Raw genomic sequence first — 12217 nt, forward strand, 5'->3', positions numbered from 1 at the left:
TTTAAACCGAGGGAGGATAGGTTAAACTTAGATATCAAGAAGAAATTCCTTATTGTGAGGGTGGTGAGGCACAGAAATTGGATTCCCAGAGAAACTGTGGAGTCCATGTCCCTGGAAGTGTTCAAGGCCAGATTGGATGGGGTTCTGAGAAACCTTGTCTACTGGAAGATGTCATGGGCAGGGACCCATGACAGAGGGCTTGAAACTAAATGATCTTTCTGGTGCACTCCAGTACAAACCATTATTTGAATCTATGATTGCATGGTTGTCTGATTTAGGGCCTTCAAATGAAAAGAAGGTCCATAGCTGAGCAACTGAAAGTTATTTCACATTAAGGAGAGGAGATGAATAGAGGATAACATTGATGGCCTGAAAGAAGTTTTTCATTTAATTTCATCTCAGAAAATTATTTTATGCTCTGTTTTTTGCTTATACTAGCAGCACAGCAAAAATCTTTAGCTATTTCTGAAGAGATTATATATTTTAAAGTTGTTTTGAAATTTCAAATGCCTTTATTTTGTTACAGTGTAGTATAAATCATCAGAATTGGGAAACAAATTGCAGTGAAAAGTTCTAATAACATTGGAGTAAAATATTTTGATTTTGTTCATGTAATCTATGAGCTATATATCATGAAATCATTCTCCTGTAAATCATGTTGTCAAAATTTGACATACTCTTTCAAAAAAGGAAGTTTTAGATAAAACAGCTCTTCTTGATGGACAGCTTCTTCATCAAAAAGAAAATTCAAGTTGCTTCTACTGTAGGAGTTGTACACCCAAATTAGCTCAGAACTAGGAATAAGGACATGTTGTATTTGCTTTAATATTGATGTGACTGGAGCAAAAACTTGCTTCAAAATCAGAAGTAAATAATTATGGGAAAATATCAAACAGTTAATGTTGCTTGTGATTTAGCAGCAATGTTGCTTGTATGTCAAAAGTAAATACTTTTCCAAATGTCCTTATTTCATGAATCAGAATTTGGTGGTTAGAGGTTGTTGCTGTATGTGTGTCCTATGATCAGTGGAATCAAGAATTTCATCATATCGATTATCAGCAATTCTGATTTACTTCATACCTCTTCCTTTTGAGATTCTTTCTAAGGTTTTATTTGAATCCCTCATCCACAGTAATTTCCACTAAACTTTGGTATTGTGAGCCATGCCCAGCTGAATTTTGCTTTTCTTGCTCTGTATAGTCATCAAGAAAAAAACACGTTTTTACAGGCTTCCTTAAGTTGTGTCATTATAGTTATACAGAATAAAAGCCCAGCAACCTGCAATTGATATTCACAAGGCAGAATATACTTTAGGGTACAGTTCTTGTGTTGCATTCTATAGCCAGCACGTCCTTGTTCAGCAAGGACAGTAAAGAGAAGCAGTTTATATTTTGATTTTCCTAACTGAAAAATTGATTGTTCCTATAAAATATTTCCAAGTGGCTAAAATAGCTCTAATGGAAGGACACAGACTTTACTAAGCCTGACATGTGCCTCAAAAGTCTGCTTAAATTCTGCTGGATTTAAAAGTTTCTGTTTATTAACTTCCTGATTGATATGTGTTCAAATACTTAAAAAAATAATTTTAGTTTTAAAATTTTATTTTTGAAGGAAAATATTATTATTTTGTTCCTAAATGTATGTGTTAAGAGATCTGCAAATCCTACATTTCTATCAGATATTCTTATTGTGGGATATTGGGATATACAACACTTCTTTTGAAAATTATTAGTAGAAAGATGTATTATCAATTTGGAAAAAAATACAATCTTCTCTGTGACTGTAACTCGCATGTACTAGCTAAAGGAAACCATACAACAAAATGTAGAGGCAAATCAACTGTTCAGGGGAAAATCAATATCTCCTTGAAAATTGCAGCTGCTTAATTTGTTTTGTGCTACAGCCTGTTTTTCAGTATTGTAGCATATTAGTACCTCACTACTTGACTCTCGAGACATGGCACATTACATCTTGTAGACCTCAGAGATTTCAGCCTAGACGTAGAGAAGCACTGAGCAGTCTGTGCTTATTGCCAGACAACTACTGATCTTAAATACAAGTCACGGATTATCCTTCCCAGAGAAATCCTGCCAGGAGTGAGTCATGTTCATAAGGGTCTTTTACAACCTAAATGATTCTATGATTCTGTGATTTTGCAAGAAGGCCAAACACTGACAGTGAAGAAGAGAATAAGATTACTTCAAATAGAAGGTACTGGTTACTTATGAAGTTTTAGGGAAGCTTGTCGAGATAATTTGCAACTTAAGGGAAAAGAAAATAAAAATTTCAAAAATAATTAGGAATCTAATATTTTTTCATTGACTGGGAACCCATTCTACATTTACCTAAATCAAATAAATGATGTATTTATTCAATCTATGGGTCTGTGAGTAAGTATGGCTATAATAAATTTATCTGATCTAATTTGCATTGTTAGAAAGGTTAGTGTTTATGGTTCAGTAAGAATTCAGATAAAGCTGGTTAAATGATATGTTGGTCCAGGCCAACAGATTCTGCTTCATGTCATATCCCTAGGCTTTAAAGAATACTGTGTATGAATTTACTTTTACTTCCATGAGTTAGAAGCAAATTCACTGAAATTGAAAATATCTTAATAGCCTAACTGAAGAAAATTATTTCAAGAGATGGAAGATCATCCCAAGATGATTTGTCTGTTGTGACAGACAGATCAAACTTGATCATAGAGTAATTTCATTCATTCTGTTCCTGGTAGGATGCTGTCCTAGACTGCCACCTTGATGGTAAGATATCTTCCATCTTAAATTTTGACCTGATGATTTTATACATAGTTATCTCTTCAGATTTTTTGGTCTTTGTGTTTCTTGTCCTGGAGAACTCATGAGGAATTCAGCTGTATTCATTCTTGATCTTCTTTTCCTAACCAAATTATATCTATTTCTTTTAGTGTTCTTCAAAAAATGTTGTCTATTTTACTGACCATTCTAGTAACCATCCTTTTATTCTACTCCAACCTGAATTAATATTCGATTGGTACAAAAGAATGAGGACACACAAGTCTCTCTTACCTCCTTCAGTTCCAGTGACCAAAAACACTGGAAAGATGAAGCACTGAAGAACAGCAAAAGCCATGATACTAAATTCAGAGGCAAGTATCCACTCTGACCTCACAGGAGCTGAAAAAACCACACACTTTTACTGTTAACTAAAAGTAGAGTGTGGGTGCCAAGCATATATACAAGTCAGCCTCAAAAACTCTACATTTTACCAGAAATTAGTAAGAGTCATAAACATTAGACACTGTTTAGAATGAATAACTAATCCTCCAATAAATCCTCCATCAACATTCTAACCTACCATTTCTGAAAACAATGTCACACATACAAAAAAGAGTGCTGAAAAATTTATTTTCTTCAGACACTTATATATAAAGCTGTGCATTTTAATTCTGAAATAAAACTTCCTAATAAGGTGCTAATGATAACTGTTGCTATGTTAAACTAAATTATTTTAAATTCCTCAGAACAATATCAACTCTGCTCAGTAATATAATACAATTTCAATGTTATTGACAATAATACAGTAAAGTAACACAATAATATAATAATAAGATAATTGGCATGGATGTTCTGAATTACTAAGTTAATGCTCCTATCAGTAATTATTATTAAGATTAATTTCCATATACTCAAAGAATTTAAAATATTATTCAGGTTGTAAAGAACTGAAATTTGGGCTAGTTTGATTGTAGCTAATTCAAACATTTATGTACTTATACATATATATATCCATAAATGTATTTTATGGATATAATAAAGAAATAAATATGGCATGTTTGCATACAATTTAAATACTATTGGCATAGCATTTCAATGAAGGTGTATACACATGCACACCTAAAATAATATTTGAACACAAAAAATCAGCACTCAGCAATGTAGGCAGTGGCAACAGCGTCTGTGTCTGAGGACTAGATTCACGTGGATGGGGATTCTCAGAGTCAGGAAAACCCAAACAAGAGCTGAGCATACAGTGGATACTATAATCAAAAGAAATGATGAGTTCTTGTATTGGGTGACTCCTCTTTAAGGGTCACTAAGGTGCTCATCTGTCAGCCTGACAGGCAGTCATGAGAGAAGAAGCTCTCTAAAATTAAGGCATCTATTTAAAGTTAAGGGCCCAGGTGACTTTTACTAACAGACAAATGCATTTAAATAGAACTGACCCATTTGCTATAGACTGAGAAAATTAATTTTGCAAAAAATTGCCTTCTGAAGAATTTTATTTATCTTTTTTAACTATCTAGACAACTTATTAACTTGAACTGATCTTACAGCTTAAAGTAAGTAGTTGAATTCCACCCTAGTTCTTAAAAGTTAGGCACATGAATTTTCTCTGTAGAAAAGCTAGAATATGGTCAGGAAAAAAGAAAGGAAATAATGAAAGAATCATTTAGAAGAAATGAGGGGAGCTAGAGATAAAAGAGGAGATGAGGCGGAGAATAAGAAATGGTCTAAGGAACCCTCCAGTGTTTACTGTCTGGAGTGAGAATGAAGAGAGAAAATCAGGTAGTGGTGCACTCAAAATTGGAGTGAGTCCACCATGATCTAACGGAAGGGTCCTCTTTTAAAAAGAAAAGAGAACTTGAAAAATGATTACAGTAAAAATTGACTGAAAGGAAAATTCATGTGAAACAGAATGAGTAGGAGATAAAGAGATTAATAGAAAATGCCCATACAGAAATGGATTTTCCGGAGATGGAGTATGAAATAAATTTATATCATCCTGTTTAACTAATAAAGGATTAATTTTTCTTTAACCTTTAGCTTTTAGCAATTCTTAGTCTGACATAGCGTACCACAGGATGAAATTAATCTCATCCAATCTTATCCATCTAAAATGTAGACATCTAGTTTAAGCAAGTACTATCTATATGATGGTGTGGGAAATGCCAAAGAGCAATCTAACATGCTTTTGTTCAGCTAATCTTTGCTAAGATTGCTTCCATTGCCTACACAGAGATTTCAGACATTCTTCATAATTCTCAGAGTAAATCTGACAAATAAATATTATTTCCTATTCTGAGACAAAAATCTAGATTTATGATGTCATACCTTCAATGTTGAGGTGATTTAATTATTTTGTAAAGAATATAAAAACCTTCTGGGGAAAAATATTAAATTCTTTATTTTGGATACATATCCAATACCAAATCTTTCAAGGAAAATTATGCCAGTGCTATTCCCCATCTAGAAAACTCATGCCAATTTTTTTCCACATTGGGCATTTTATATCCACTTCTGTTCATATGTTTTCTAGTCTTCATTGTCATGCAATAGATCAGCTACACTGCAGATTAGATCCAAAGGTATCTGTATATAATAAAAATCAATTTGTAGAAATTGCAGTTCAATCAATTTATAATTAGGATAGAAAAGAGAAAAATGTCTGTGTTCCCACTGTTACAGTTAAGGAACAGTGTGACTAATTCTGTCTACATCTTACAGCACAGTCCTCTGTCAGAGACGAGTTATTTAAAAGGCAGAGGTAAATTAGCTGGTGGGAAAAGATGCTGTTTAAACTGAAATGAGTAGTTCAGGAGAAATGAAGACAAGAAAGATATGTAGTGGTGTGACTACATCTCTAAGTGTGTCACAGAAGCATGCATATGGAGAATGGCCTTAGTCATGGTAAATTCATTGCTGGATGCAATTCCTTTTAAAAAGTATTTTTGTACAGAGATGTAGCTAACATAGCCTTACAGTGCAACACTTATTACAGCTAATTATCAATGTGAGCAGGAGAGCTGTGTCAATTTTGCTTTTCAAGGTAGTTCTGCTATGGCTTGGTACTGTTTAGTGCACAGGTACCTTGAGCAACTCATATCATTGTAAAGAATGATAGAGATTAGAGGTGATCCCGTTTCTGTTCCTCTCTGTGATCTCTCCATTATAAGCCTTTTGTGAACTCCCTGAGGTGCTGGCATATTTAAATGCTAGGCAACCATATAATATCTTTCTTTTTCAATGACTACACTAAAAGTACAGTCTACTTTCCTTACAGAACTGTGTGTAAGATCTTGCTTTCACTCAGGAAAAGCACTATTTTAAACTATTCATGCAAACAAAAATTTGGTAATATCTATCTGATTAAAAAAATTCTAAATCACTAAAAGGTTTATTGTTGATATCAACCACTTCAATTTACCAGAACTCCTCATCAATGTCAAATAAGTTCATATTTTTAGTTTTTAATTACTCTTTTTAAAAAAAAAATAAATCATAAATTATCATTTGCTCAATCTTCTTTCTGAGTATTTTTAAAAATTTGCTTAATGCCAGAAAGGCTCAAGTACATTTTCTGCATACCAGAGTTTGATTCTTTCACATAGTTAAAGGTATAACCATTGTTAATTTACTTGTATAAACCATTTTCTACAATGGCATGCAGTTATGATTATTAATATTAAATTCTGAAAAGACTTTCCAGTTTCTATGGTAAATTCCAGACTGATAAGTCTCCATTTTCTCTTTTCTCTCTTATCTGTTCCTTCTTTCTCAAACAGTATTCTCAAAAAAATAAAACCTGGACATGGAAATGTAAATGAGCTATATTGAATTTCTTAATCTTATTAAAGCTATGATATAGTAAATAATTTTATGAAAGATAACATTGGCTAAGTCAAGTCTTTATTTGGCAGACTCTCAAATTGCTCATCAGAGGACCACCTCTCAACCATGGAAGAGCTTAAGCAGAAAACAACTGAAATAAATCTGAAAACAGTCAGAAATATATTAAAGATTAAGTAACACACTGCAAACATTGAAAGCTAATAGAGAAGTTTTTAAATGGCTATTTTTCTGTTCACTGTCAAAATACTGACAAAATATTTTAACTTTTATGATATGATTAATAAATTGATTTTAAAATGTCTTTCATTTTCTTGTTTTGCTTTTTCTGCTCTTAATTTGCAAACTTGTGTTGACTACATGATGTGGAAAGCATAAAAATACCTATGAACATGGGTCCTGTAATATTTTACGTATCTATATCTATATCTATACATATGTTTATATATATGTATGTATATTTATGTATACATAAATTTAGACATTCATGCATATGTAAACCAATATGCTCATTTAAACAACCATTTTTCAGGTAGAACATGTACAAATATAAGCATAATTTATTAAATGTTATATTCATAAGTTATATTTAAGCAAGTTACAGAGCAAATTCAGTGGGAAGTTAGAACAGCATAGAATATGAAGCAGTTTGGGTGTGGGGTGCTTTATATTTCTCTCGCAATAAACCAAATCAACGAGTCATACATGGGCATCTTCATACTCATAAAATAAAGCATGTAGCCCCCTGCAAGAAAACTTGAAGTATTGTTCTTCCTAGTGATATTACCAAGAGTGTCAAAGATTGGTTTATAGGGTTAATCCAGTGGGGCTACTCAGTAAAACTGAAACTGGATGGGAACAGGAGAATGAACAACACTACCCCTTCTTCAGCAGCCCAACGTGCCATCTTTCATAGTCTCATACATGGTCAGTTCAATCAGTTTAGCAAAGATGTATTTTGAGAGGAGTGCATTATATCTGGCTCAGATGGAGCTACTTTTTTCGTAGCAGCCCATATGGGGCTGTGTATTTTAGATTTCTGACCTGCTTCTCGCTCTGCCCCCACAGTGAGTAGGCTGGGGATGTGCAAGATGCTGGGAGGGGACACAGAGAGGGAAGGTGACCCAAACTAACCAGAGAGATATTCCATGACATATAACATAACGATGAACAATAAAACTGTGTCAAGTTTAGGTTGATGGGGTTTTTCCCAAATTAGCTGTTGCTTGGGGACTGACTGGGAATCAGATTGTTCATGAAAGGTAGTGAACTATTCCCTTTGCATAACTTCTGATTTTTTTTTTTTTCATTTTTTTCTTTCCCTACAGTTATTACACTATCCTTATCTCAACTTTATCTCAACACAGGGGAGTGAGTGAGCAAGAGACTGGATAAAGGCTTAGCTGCCAGCTGGAGTCCGTACAGCACAGATGACAAGGAAAAATTAGTCTTCAACATTCTGATTAAAAAAAAAAAATAAAAATAGCTGGAAGGTCAAGTTAGGGTGGAAGAAAGAGAAGAAAGAAAAAAAAATAACCACCAAAAACATATTGCTTATGAGAATTGATACCACTAGATTTAGGGTCTTCACATCAGTGCTGTTAACTAATGAAACAGTTTTGCTAGGGATATACTAGAATTTTCTTAATATGTATTTATTGAATCCAGATTTAAGGTCTGTATATTTTTCTACTAGAGTCACAGAATTGTTGTTATAATCACTTGTTAAAATGATAGAACCTGAACTTAACAGGAAATTAAAATAAATTCTTTCTCATATTATTAATCACGGATCCTAGGCTTTCTCAAATGCATATCAGCACAGGTGTGGAATGGTATTAGAGACAATTCAGGTCATACAGTTATTCTCTTAATCACTATCACATATATTGAATGTTTCTGAAACTACTCACAAAATATTACTTATCTTTTGGCATTCTACCAATGGTAGACTGGAGTATGATAAATTATATTTCTTCTCCTTTGATTATAGAGGGTACTGACAATCCTGTTTTAGTATAGAGTCATCATTTGGTGTAAACCACAGCATTTATGAATCATTTACGAAACATCAAATTTTATGTATCATGTAAATTTGTTTCCTCAGCAGATAAAGAAAATACTATTGCTAGTGCTTCTGATGGTGCCTCTAAAAATGTTTAGCTGGGGTGGATCACAGCAGGATATGCAGTGAACTTGCAAGTGCACACAGGTGTGTTTGATACAAGACAGGCTTCAAAAAATTATTGCTTCTATTAAAAGATCATTTCACTTATTCAGCATCAGGACAATACTAACAATTATCTTTATTTAATATATTAATATATTAATAATAAAGAATTTATTTAGAATATTTAGGAGTTATGTATTGGAAAAGAGAAGAGAAAAAGGTAAAATAATTCCAAAAGAACTTGCTCATGTAAATCTTTTTACACTCCATACAAGATGTCACAGCTTATCCAGCTAAGTCTAAGGACAGCCCTCAAAATCTTCACAGATACATGAATGCCTAGGAACTTTTACAATATTTGCTGAACCTGCATTTCAATTCGAAAAGCCTGCTTCACTAGCATGATGGAATACAGAACACATCTACACCACAGCTTCTCATTACTCTCTGCAGAAAAAAAAAAATCATGGGACAGGCAGGGTGTCAGGGCCTTCCAATTTCCTCCAACTGCAATGCTCAGTCCTCAGATGTCCCGAGTGTCAGTTGGGAAGGGAGTCCAAATGGAAGGATGAAGTTAAGCCTGGGAAAAGAGGGAAGTGGGGGAAAGGCATTTTTTTGTTTTTGTTCTTGTTTCTATTATTCCACTTTGCAATAAATTACATTAATTTTTTCAATAAGTTGAATCACTTTTGCCTACTACATTAATTGGTAAGAAATCTCTTTATCTTGGCCCACAAGCTTTCTCATCTTATTTTCACTTCCTGTCATGCTAAAAAGATGAGTCAGAGAGAAGCTGTTGAATGAGAAATTGCTATGTCAAACTTTAATGAAAAAAAGTACAAAAAGAAGTAACAGTAAATATTAAGTAGTCTTCTCCCTCAAAAGCATTATCGTTTCATTCATAGAACATTTTCATATCAATTGCAAACATAGTACCAGAAGGTAGTATGAAATTCACCACAAAAAATAAAAATGAAATTTTATTAAGTAATTTTTATGATTAAAAGACAGTTTCTGCTTTGCTTCAAGAAATTTGGTTTTTCTCTTTTTCAGAGCAGTGATACAAAATGAATATAAGGGCAATGTAGGTCATTACTTAGAAAAAAATTTAGTAATCTCTTTGGCTTTCCCCTCATGTCATCCTCATTATCTCACTGAATTGCACCTCAGGTGTAATGAATTAATGTTCCCTATGAATTAATGTTATCAAAACTTTATCCCATAACCTTTCTTAAATATCAAGTGATTCTACAAAATCTCTTAATATTACAACTGATCCTTTTACAACTCTACCAGAAATGGAAGATTAAAAACTTTGATTCAGCTAACTTTTTAGAAAGATACCATCTTCCACATTTTCCACAGTTTCTCAATCAAAAACAATTAGGGAGAAATTTATGATAATTACCTATCCTAATGACATATAAGAGCATATCTGGCATAGGTCACTAAGTCTCCTTTGTAAGAACCACCTATGAGGCATCAAGCATATTTTGATTCAATATAAATGACAGAACAATGTTTTCTTTGCTAATGTCATATTAGTCATTTCAATCTTCTGGAAGTTAATCACTTAATGCTAATACAGAACTTGCCTCTCCCTGTTAACTGTGATCTTATGATCTCTTTATTGTGTATCAGTCCTCTCACACATTCTTGTCAGGGCTCATTTTCTTCATAAAGTTTTTCCTACCCTGTAATTGTCAGGAAATTTAGAATTAAATGCTGGTGTATTCGCCAGAATTCATTTACTGACCCAGAGGTATGCCATTCAATATGCAGAAAACAAGTGTGGTGTGAAAGAGTACTGCAGTGGACCTGAAGTTCCTCAGTAAAAAAAAAAAAAAACAAAAAAAACCCCTTTGACCTGAAGAAAGCAAGTGGGGAATAGAAGGGATTTATATTAAATTTATGAGTGAGAGATGAATAAGGCATGTTCCTATATATGAATAAGAGAATGATAAGATTTATGTGAAAATAACAGCTACATTTAAGAAATAATGAGGATTTATCTCCACTGTGCTTTGTATCCTATTTTGCTACAGGGGTAGGAATATTCTGTACATGTGCAAGAAATTACTAAGGCCCTATGCTTGTCTTGACTGTAGGCAAAAAAATACCTGCTTAACAGCTGCATTTTCTTGTGAATTAGTCCAGATACTTCCTTTGTATTTGGCCTGTCAGTTACACATTCTGAATTTCCCTAGGAATTAAATTATTCTAAGGACCCAAGTGCTTTGTCCTATTCAGCCTGGATCTTCCAATGCTGGAAATTCTCTTCTCAAGCGAACAGGTTTCTCATTTTAAGTAAGTGATATTTTCATTTTATAAGAAAATTCTAACCCTATTTTTATTCAACTTTCCTACCACAACACTGAATAAACTTTCAAATATACTCAATGAAATATTGAGTATTCATGCATCGTGCCTATATATATATATATATATATATAAATAACATTAATCTATGAAAATAACCTGTTCAGTGACAACATCTGACAGATTTATCTGTTGTCTTTTTGCATTTTTCCTTCCCTTTATCTTCCTTTATTTTCCACTAAAAAGTTAGTGATTAGCATAAAAACCATAATCTGGTTTGCATAAAAGTAGAACAAAAGTGATGTGTAAGGTACAATGTTTTTTTAAATTGTACTATCAAAAAAGCATCTTCAAACTGTTATTAGTGTAAATCAAAAAATAATTCTTAAGGGAAGCAAGAAGCTGCTAAAACTTTCAGTAAAGGCCGAGTTCTCCAGAAGTTTTCCATATTGCATGCTATATTATTTATTATATTAATATATTTCCATATTGCATAATATAACTCCAGAATATTTACAAAGAAACATAAGTAACAAGCAGAATGAAACTGATATTTTTTATACAGTGATATCTTTATGCAATGGAAGTGCTATATCAAGAAAGGTAATACTAAGTTTACAGTAGGTTGAGTCATATGACAAGCTGTTTACAAAAAACATGTCAAGTGTTAAAGCCTTATCAATTTATCTAAAAAGGTACAGAAATATAGATACATTACACCTGTGAAACTCTTATTCCTCGGGAAGTTTAAGAAAGACTAATGATTATATTTCTCCTTTATCCCAACATACTATATATTTGTTATACATAAAATGATTTGGGCATATAAAACAGAGGCAAGTAAAGAAGCAATCAAACTATGAAACAAATCCTTATGCAATTAAAAAAGTTAATTAAAGAAGTTAAGTATTGTGTTTATAGTTCCACATTTTTGCACAGAGGTGCAAAATACAGTTTTTATTACTGCATTGTACTGAAGACCAAAAGATAATTATTTTAGAACTACAGAATCTTTTGACTTCAGTTGATTTAGATGAATAAAGTCTTTGAAAGACTTAAGAGGTGAGAAAGATGAAAGTATATGAATGAACCAGTGAAAGAGGAGAGATTTTATTAGACT

General features: G+C 32.8%; 1 long non-coding RNA gene across 1 annotated transcript in view; it reads right to left on the reverse strand.

Annotated features, from left to right (window-relative positions):
* Window positions 1-8890: 8890 nt before the first annotated feature.
* Window positions 8891-12217, reverse strand: part of LOC148225560 (uncharacterized) — a 90269-nt gene continuing 86942 nt past the window's right edge. The window contains exon 4 of the long non-coding RNA XR_015808345.1: window positions 8891-9358. This is a non-coding gene — a long non-coding RNA (uncharacterized LOC148225560). The remainder of the gene's footprint in view (window positions 9359-12217) is intronic.

The sequence above is a fragment of the Sturnus vulgaris genome, chromosome 1 (assembly GCF_052056855.1).
Source record: "Sturnus vulgaris isolate bStuVul1 chromosome 1, bStuVul1.hap1, whole genome shotgun sequence".
Taxonomy (NCBI): Eukaryota; Metazoa; Chordata; class Aves; order Passeriformes; family Sturnidae; genus Sturnus; species Sturnus vulgaris.